Here is an 8,613-nt window from a genome sequence, read left to right as displayed (position 1 = left end):
GTTTTGGTGAAATGGTCAAAATAACTGCACTTTTATCTAAGCCTTTCTGAACCAAATACGTCCATATACATATTTCTTATCTTTTTTTCACCTTTAATGATGTGTGTTGCTGAGTTAAAATCTTTGCTTCGTTCATTCCTGCCATATATGTTCTTATGTACAAACTAGAAATAAGCCAGAGAAAGCAGTTTAGATTTCATACCTCATTCTTCCATTCATGATGCAGGTAATTTAGGATAAGCTGGGAATAGGTCATGAAACATTTTTTTCACAGACTGGTTTGCTTTTAAAAAGTTCTGGTTGCATTTTGCAGTTGCCGAACAATATGAGCCATTTTTCTGTCTGTACTCCCATTTCATGGACCTTCACAGATTTACACAAGTTAATGTTTACTGAAGTTGTTATTTATTTGCTGCCTGTACAGTTCCTGGGCTGCTTATCTGCAGAGCTTTCATTGAAAACATGAAAGGGAGAGCAATTCCTCAGCTCGAGTAGATGATGGCTTGATAAATCAGGACCTAACACGTGAATGCATTAGGAAATAATCTCGAAATGTGAGACACTAGCTATAAGACTGAGCTGCTCAGGTTACATAAATACAGATTTATGTTATTGACTCTAGTGAAAATGTTGATGAAGCCCAGGCATGCTAATTTTCTTCCAGCAGTGTTTGCCCCATAGCAGCTAATGTTACTTAAAGCAATGTAAGAGGTCCTTTTACAGCTCACCCCCAGGCTTCTGGTGGGCAGCAGCTGGAAAATTTATATGTTTAGCAGAATATCAGTCACTCTTCCCAAGCTTTGGGGGGCTGCAGAAATGGCTCAAATAACATTGACAGCTGAGAACTTCTGCAGGCTTCCTGTGACACTGCTGCGTTTCACACATAGACCATTTAACTATTTTCTTTCAATTTATTTCTTAATCATTCTAATTATGCTTCATTACATCCCCAAAATTGCCAAATGCTAATGCTTTTGCATGGGGTCATTCATTTTAATAAGCTGAGCATTGCACATAGTGCAGCAGAAGCAGAACACTAGGCTGGTTTACATTAATCATAAGTTTTAAGTTGAAAACTGCAAAGAAAATGTACATTCTTATCAGTTACAGCAAGTGCTTCCAACATACTTTGGTAACTATCTGCTTAGTTCAGTTGTATTGCTTTCTAGCAACACCATAGCACTGTGAACCTGAGAAAGTTTGGTTTCCTGAACAAATTACCTCTAGCCTTACGGCAGGCACACCTCTGTGGCACTGCAGCAGCATCACCATCCATAGCAGAACCACAAGGGTTCAGGAAATCTTAAGGACGGACAGTGGAAGAAGTGCACTGTTAGCTTTAGCTCGGTTTTTTGTGGTAAGCCACCAACTCATTCTGAGTGTATGAGACAATCTTTATGCCCCAGAAGTTGTGGAAGTTATCTGCTGACAAGATGAATTAGGATCTCATTTGTAAATTGGAGGTTCAACTACCACCAACTTGAGGTGGTATAGATTGTTTCTAGAGAAGTCAGTGTCACCACAGCAGAGAGTAGCTGGCTGTAAATTCTTTATAGTATTATTGTTTAATAGCAAAGTGTGAGTAGATCAGGACATCATAGTTATCTTTACTGTGGAGTTATCCATGTGTCTAGATGTATTATTTGTATGCAGTCCATGGAAGTCTTAATGTATGGAAAGTTTTCTGATGGAGGTTTGATTTCCCGTTACTATGCTTTGGTTCCTCGTAGAAGACTGAAAGATCAGTCAATCAACAATGATCCCGTTGTTTATGTGTTTATATTAAATATGGAGGTCAATCAAAGTATATAATTAGAATACAGTATCTCTTGTGGCAACTTGCAGAAAATACTCCTTGTGCATAAACTAAGTATATTTCTCTAGCCAGGGGGATTGGAACTAGATGAGCTTTAAGGTTCTTTCCAACCCTAACCGTTCTGTGATTCTATGATAATGTATTTTGTCCCTTTATTTGCCAGCGCTAGATTAGGTGACTTTTTTGTGTTTGTATTATAAATTCTGTGATGAAAAGGAAGAACACTTAATCCTACAGTAAAAAAATCCTCATTAAGAACTGCTGGGTTTTGTACTCTTCCGAGTCCCTTTATGTGCTTTTATCTGGACTGCAAGCCTGGGTCCCGATACACTGTCAAGGTTGAAATCTGCATGTCTGACAGCCTTTCTTAGCTTTTGCCAATGCTCATGGCTTTTAAGATCACTACAGTTCGCTGAATATATAACACAATATTTAGAAGATCTATTTTTGCTCCAAACCAAACTCTTACATTTATTGACAATTTTTGCCAATTTTATATATTTGTTTATGATTTGCTTTCCAGTTACTTTCTGAAATTGAAGTGTGTACAGAACGTAAAGTGCATAGTAGAGGAAGCAGCTGTAAAAGCGTCAGAGCTATATGATGGAAAAAAATAGGCTCTTGACAGTGCCTCCAGAGTCTGTGAGCTAAATGTATAAAGTACCAATAAAATCCCAGTATTAGGCTGAATACTGAAGCATTTTACAGATTTAAAAATAATAATTAAACCAAAAAGCTCTCAGCTGGAGTCATCTGGGACACAAAACAAACCCCTTTTCCATACTGTATATGTACATAGTAGACCTTAACTTCTGCTTGCAGATCCTTTGCTAGCTTTTGCTACTGAATCTTGTTTACCAGAAAGAGAAATACTCATGACAGGGATGCTCTAGGAATTGTTAGATTGAAATGACTGGTTTCCAAAGAATGACTTTCCAGCAAGGCTATGTTTGGTTAATGCGACGACTGGCAGCCCTTGTTTTACGTTCCATCATTGACCTTTCCTCTAAGTGGGCCGTAGTCTGGGAATTTTTCCCACTGAGGATCATGCTGATGGATGAACCTAAGCAGCTGTTGCAGTTTTGCCTGCATCACCTATGCCATATAGCATGTAGCATTAGACCATCTTTCTTTGGAAGCTGCCACTTTACTTGACTGTTTGTTAATGGCTCTGTAGTATGCGTACAGTACAGCATCTCCTAAGTCCGAAGGACTTCACTGGGGTGTTGTTGCACACTTCGTAATTTATACTCAAAAACCCCTGTTCAGGAACACAGAAATGATCTCTGTTTCTAGTTTGAACCTAGTTGTACATTTACAGTGGACCAAATTCAACTAATTCTTATGTTTTGGCCATCTTATGTGGTTGTACAGTGCCTACCAATGTTAGCTTTAAATTCTTAGTGATGCTTTTAGATACAGTTGCCGTGTATGACTAATATTCTTCCTCTGGAAGATGTCTAGGGATGTTTCTTGAAAACATATGCTACAAACACATCTATTATGGTTAAGTAATGTACCATTAATTTCCAGTGTAAGAATGTTGTCTCATTAAAACAATGCAAACTTTTGCATAGTAAGTACAGATTCCACCCACTTTAAATGTATCAAGCGTATAGTTCAGATTTAATCCTTTGCTCCATATGCACTGAAAAAAAGTAGAAGTCTGAAAGCAGGATATCTAGAAGGCAATTTATAGCAACCACTCTAAACCAATACTAATGAATTGGCTTTCAAATGATATACAGGGTATTCTTTGACTTTCAGTTATTTCTGTATTCATGGTATATAAAATTGTATAATTAAAATGTTTTATTTATGGCTATTGAAAAATGCAGTAATACTGTTAAATGAACTAATGCATTGTAATTAAAAAAAAATCATTTAAGTCAATGCAGTGCTTGTGAAATGCATCACAGACAGCTCTAGAAGCTGTGCATAGGGAAGGTGTGGGCTGTGAACTGTCACAAGGGTCTACCAGTCTTCCATTGGGCACTCTCACCATGGCAGAGCAAGTGCCAGGGTTCACATTGCCATTTTGTGACAGGGACAGTTATCCATTAGGAACATTATGGAGTGACAATCATGTCAAGGTCTGCCAGTCATATCATCCTATTTAGTCACTTTTGACAAAGGTCTCATTTGGAAAAGTAAATGCAGTCTTGGCGTACTGCAATTATAGCCCAGTGGGCAAGATCAGGCATTTGGACTCAGAAACACAACATACTGATCCCAGCCCTGCTTTGTAATCACTGCATCACCAGTGTTGAGGATTTGAGGGGAATTTAGGATATCCGTGGACTTTATTCAGGCCATTTGCTCAGAGATCATTTTCACTGTGAACAAATGTCAAACTGAGTTGTGTTTATGAATTGTCCATTTCTGATTCAATTCATTTCTCAGTGTAATGACATTAGGAAGTCAGTTCATGCTGATGTTCAGCTTCTATTTTTTAGCACAAGTCTCAAGTAAAGTGCACAACCAACCTTGCGCTGGATGAGTTGGTTATTTAAGAAATTTTGTATCTGTATGTCTTATTGCCAGGTCTGCTTCTAAAGAGGTTATTGAACAACTTTATCCAGGAAATGAAAGAATAAATGACAGACAGTTGTCAAGTAACGATTAGTGAGTGAAACCAATGCATTCCCAAAAATGAATAATCCCATGGGGCTGAAGTTTGTGAAACATCTGAAGCTTAAAAATATATTTATTGACAAACTAGAGATTTCCAGAATGTTTACAGCTAATTTAGGAATGGATATCTAAAATATTTCTATTGAAACTACTTGTTTGAGGCCTGTTCATGAAAATCATGGTTTTTCTGCATATTCATAAAACCTCTTTATTTACATGTAATAGCTAACTATTAGAAAAAAATATGCTTACAATACTAATGAATGAGGCTACTATGTTCATTTTCAGAGTATGTGTATCTCAGTGCTTATTTTGGATGCTTTTTATTGGTAGGTATATGACCTTCGAAGAAATATACCATAATCATTGCTTTTAATTTAGTAAAGTTGCAAAAACTAGTTTTAGTGTCAGCTTTCTAGTAACATTTACATTAATGAATTGAACTATTAATTTGCTGACATATATATTTCAAATATTTTATAAATCAGGCTTTATTCACATACTGTTTAATAAAATCAATGTTTATAGTTTACTTATAAATCCATGTAAACGTTTAATATTTATTAACTTTCCACAAGGTATAGAAAATAGGCTATAATTTTATGAGATACTGCAAATTATGAATTGGTATTTTAGGGATGATTACTAACTGTTCAGTGGGATCCTTCATAGAGTTTGTAGGAGCTTTATTCTGTTGCTGTATTTGTACCTGAATTATACTCAAGAGTACTGCCCTATTCAGTGATTAGTAAGTATACAAGTAATGATAAATATGGAAATATAATGTCATATAAAAGTAATTGGCTCCATATGTCATCATTTCAGTCTATTACTGACACATGTTTACACTGGCACACTTCTCCCAGACAGAGGATATCCCCTAAAATTTTCATACCCTGACAGCAGAGCCTACACATACGTATACATGCTTTTGAGGACATGCCAGAGCTCAGGTAAAGAACATTGTATATTTCTCATTGATTTCTGATCATTTCCTATTTCTTCCAATGCCTCTTATTTTTGAACAGCTGATAATCAGACAGATAGCTCTGTCTGGTCATTTATAGTGTGTATGTCACTGTGATACAGGAAACCATGAAGATGGTATCTAGAAGGTTAACTGCTGCAGTGTTGTCTTTCTTATTTTGTGAGAAAATTGAAAGCATCCCCAAGTCCTTTAGGGTCAGACAAAATGTTTTTCTGTAATGTTAGTCCTACTGATTTCATAGAATCATAGAATGGTTAAGCTTGGAAACCTTGGTTGAGGATGGTTGACAAATTCTGGTGCTCAATACAATTAAACTACAAAGACTAATTAGGTTTAATTGCAAATACTTTCATGGCTGATCGTTGTCAGTTGAGGCACGATGTCTGGCTGACAGACATTTCGAGAGTGACTAGATTTGTTTATCCCAAGATTTGTTTATTCCACAGACACAAAAATGCAGTTTTATTCACATAAAAAGGCAGAATTTTTATTGATTATTTGGGGAACTGATACGCATATCGCTATCCCCCTGGATTAACTATAATGTTTCTAACTGGTATGGCTAAAAGGAAGATGAGAATAATAAATATTACAAAAATCCCATACAAGCTATTTTTTACAATGTAGCTTTTGGAATTACAGTTACTTAGTCAAAAAGCTCTGTTTTATTAGCTAGCAGCTGATTATAGACACTTTAAAAGTGCCGATGCCCAAAAGTGCATGATCAACTCAGTTCATCCTTCAATTTCTAACTTGTCTTTACTTAAGTCAAAAAAGCTTTGAATAAATACCTGGGGTGAAAGCAGAGGATCAGATATACAGAGAAATACAGAGAGCAGCCTCTTGAGTTGTCTCAGTACAGCATCCTGACTGACAAAGCATACCACAGTGAGAAAACACAACACATCCCATATTTATGTGCAGACAGTGACCATACCCATCCAGGTTACTATCCATGTGTAGCTGAGCATGAGGGAGAGGAACGAAGCAATGTTTGTAAGGAAGAAGTGAGCCACACTTGGCTGAGGTCCAAAGAAGTCTTGTCCCTGTTAGTCCTTCATGGCATTTTTGCCCTGAGAAGGGTGGAGGCTGTACTTGTTTAGTTAATATCAAAGTTATAATTGTTGTCTGCTTGAGTGTTGGCAGATACTGTATTCTGCAAAGCAAATATTAAACCAGGCATAAGGCTAACAGAAACCAGGAATGCTACATTGGCACAATACATCTCTGCCCCAAAGACTAATGCTGTGGATGTGGTCCTCCTGGTCCTGATGTGAAATGTTTGTGGTTTTTTGTTTTCTTTTTTTTTTTTTTTTTTTTTTGCCATTTATTGTCCATAAATGTTCTTAACTGAGTGAAAAGAGCAAGTGTGAGTGTAGGATCCAGCTGAAACTATGAGCTGTTTGCCCTATGGAAGCAGCAGAGCTCTGACAAGGTAGCAGCTCCCAGCTGTTTAATTTTGGGGCTCTGAGGAAGATGCTGCCTTGCGTGACATCTAGTTGCTGATAAGCAGCTGATAAATGGTTACTTGTGTCCATTCAAAGTAGGAAGAGCTGAGTGTTACTATCGAAGTGGACAGGGCATCTGAAATGGAGCATATTTCCTTTAAGGGGAAAAAAAGAAATTTTACTACTGAGAAGAAAAAGGAGCTGTAGAGCAATGCCAAATCAGCACCTTACCTCAAGCATGTAGCTACTTAATGCATTTGCTCTTCGGTATTGCCTTTAAGCTGTTCAGTTTCCCCAGTCCAACCTTTTGGGAATGCTAGAGTGAAACCTTTTTCACAGGTGGCCTCTGTGAAGTACCCTGAAGGCAGCATCTCATCTGAAATAAAGGTGAGATTTGGATGTAGTTTTTAAAGAACTTACAACTGGCTAGATTAAGGGCCCTAAAGTTAGAGTATGCTGTTTATCGTCAGAGAAGCTAAAGTAGAGGTAGCATTTATGTCTTTTCTGCAAAATTTAGTTCAGCAGCAATAAAGCAGGTTCTGTTAAAATAGCTAATAAATATTTCTGAAGGCCACTTTTGGGGGCTTTGTGTAAAATATAGTGTTAAAATACAAGGCTGTAGCTAAGGAAGAAAGGAAAATAAAATTCCATGCTGAAATTCTGCACAGTGAAATCCTTTGTGTAGTGGTGTGCACACTTGCTCGTGGATAATGGAAGAGACAAATCCATATATGCTTGCAGACTCCTTTGATATAAGATAGGAAGATCACAGCTGCTTACCTAAAGCACTTGCAATAAGCTTTGGGGACAGAATCTAGGAACTACAGCTCTCAAACCCTTTTTATCCATTATGCCGCCCAAGCATGAATTTCCTTCACCTTCTGTACTGAATAACATCAGTTTGTAACTTCTTACGAGCTAGTTTTTGGGTGAAGATCTGTCCTAAGAACCAGTTTGGATCTTACTCTCCCCAGCAGAGGGCACTGATATGCACTTGCAGCATTAGATGTATGTTTAAGGGTTTTTTTTGTCAAATGCTTCTTCAAAAACATTAATTAGAATACTAAATGCTTTATTACTGTTAATATAATAAGGGCATGTTTGGTATTATAACAGCTATTATTTCTAGGCTTTTCTGTCACTCATAATTAGTTTCTCTTACTGGCTAATGATATAAGTGAATTTCTTGAAAAAAATTGTGTTAGCGTGTTAGTGCTCTTCTGTCTCTTTTGCTGCCTAAAATGCATTATACTAGTTTTTTTTTCATCAACACAATTTTGAAGGCAAATCATTTGAGCATAAATAACTTTAATCAAATAGATTGTCTTGCTAAAATCAATACTGAAACATTGATTATGGCAAGTGGTGTCTTGTTGTTTCTAGATAAACGTACACAGTGCTAGTAGGAACTTCTGCAGTTCCCATGTTGTGGAAATCCATGGCAGGGAAGTTAAAATAATTTAACAACTGGGCATGATCACTGTGAACAAATTGAGTTTATTACTGGCTTTATAAAAGCATTGTGTATAGGTCAAGAGCATCACTTTCTCCACCCAGATACACTGACTATAGAAATTAGCAGGGATAAAATGGAATTAAACAAGACCTACAAGTCTCATTAGATACTTCACAACTTGTTTAGAAGGTAACATAAAGATGCACCATGTTTTGGCTTCTTTTATTCTGCATGTGTTAAGACTGGCTTGAGCAAGCGTAACACAATAGCT

Source organism: Psittacula echo (assembly GCF_963264785.1).
Source record: "Psittacula echo genome assembly, chromosome: 4".
Lineage (NCBI taxonomy): Eukaryota > Metazoa > Chordata > Aves > Psittaciformes > Psittacidae > Psittacula > Psittacula echo.
This window is presented reverse-complemented; position numbering follows the sequence as displayed.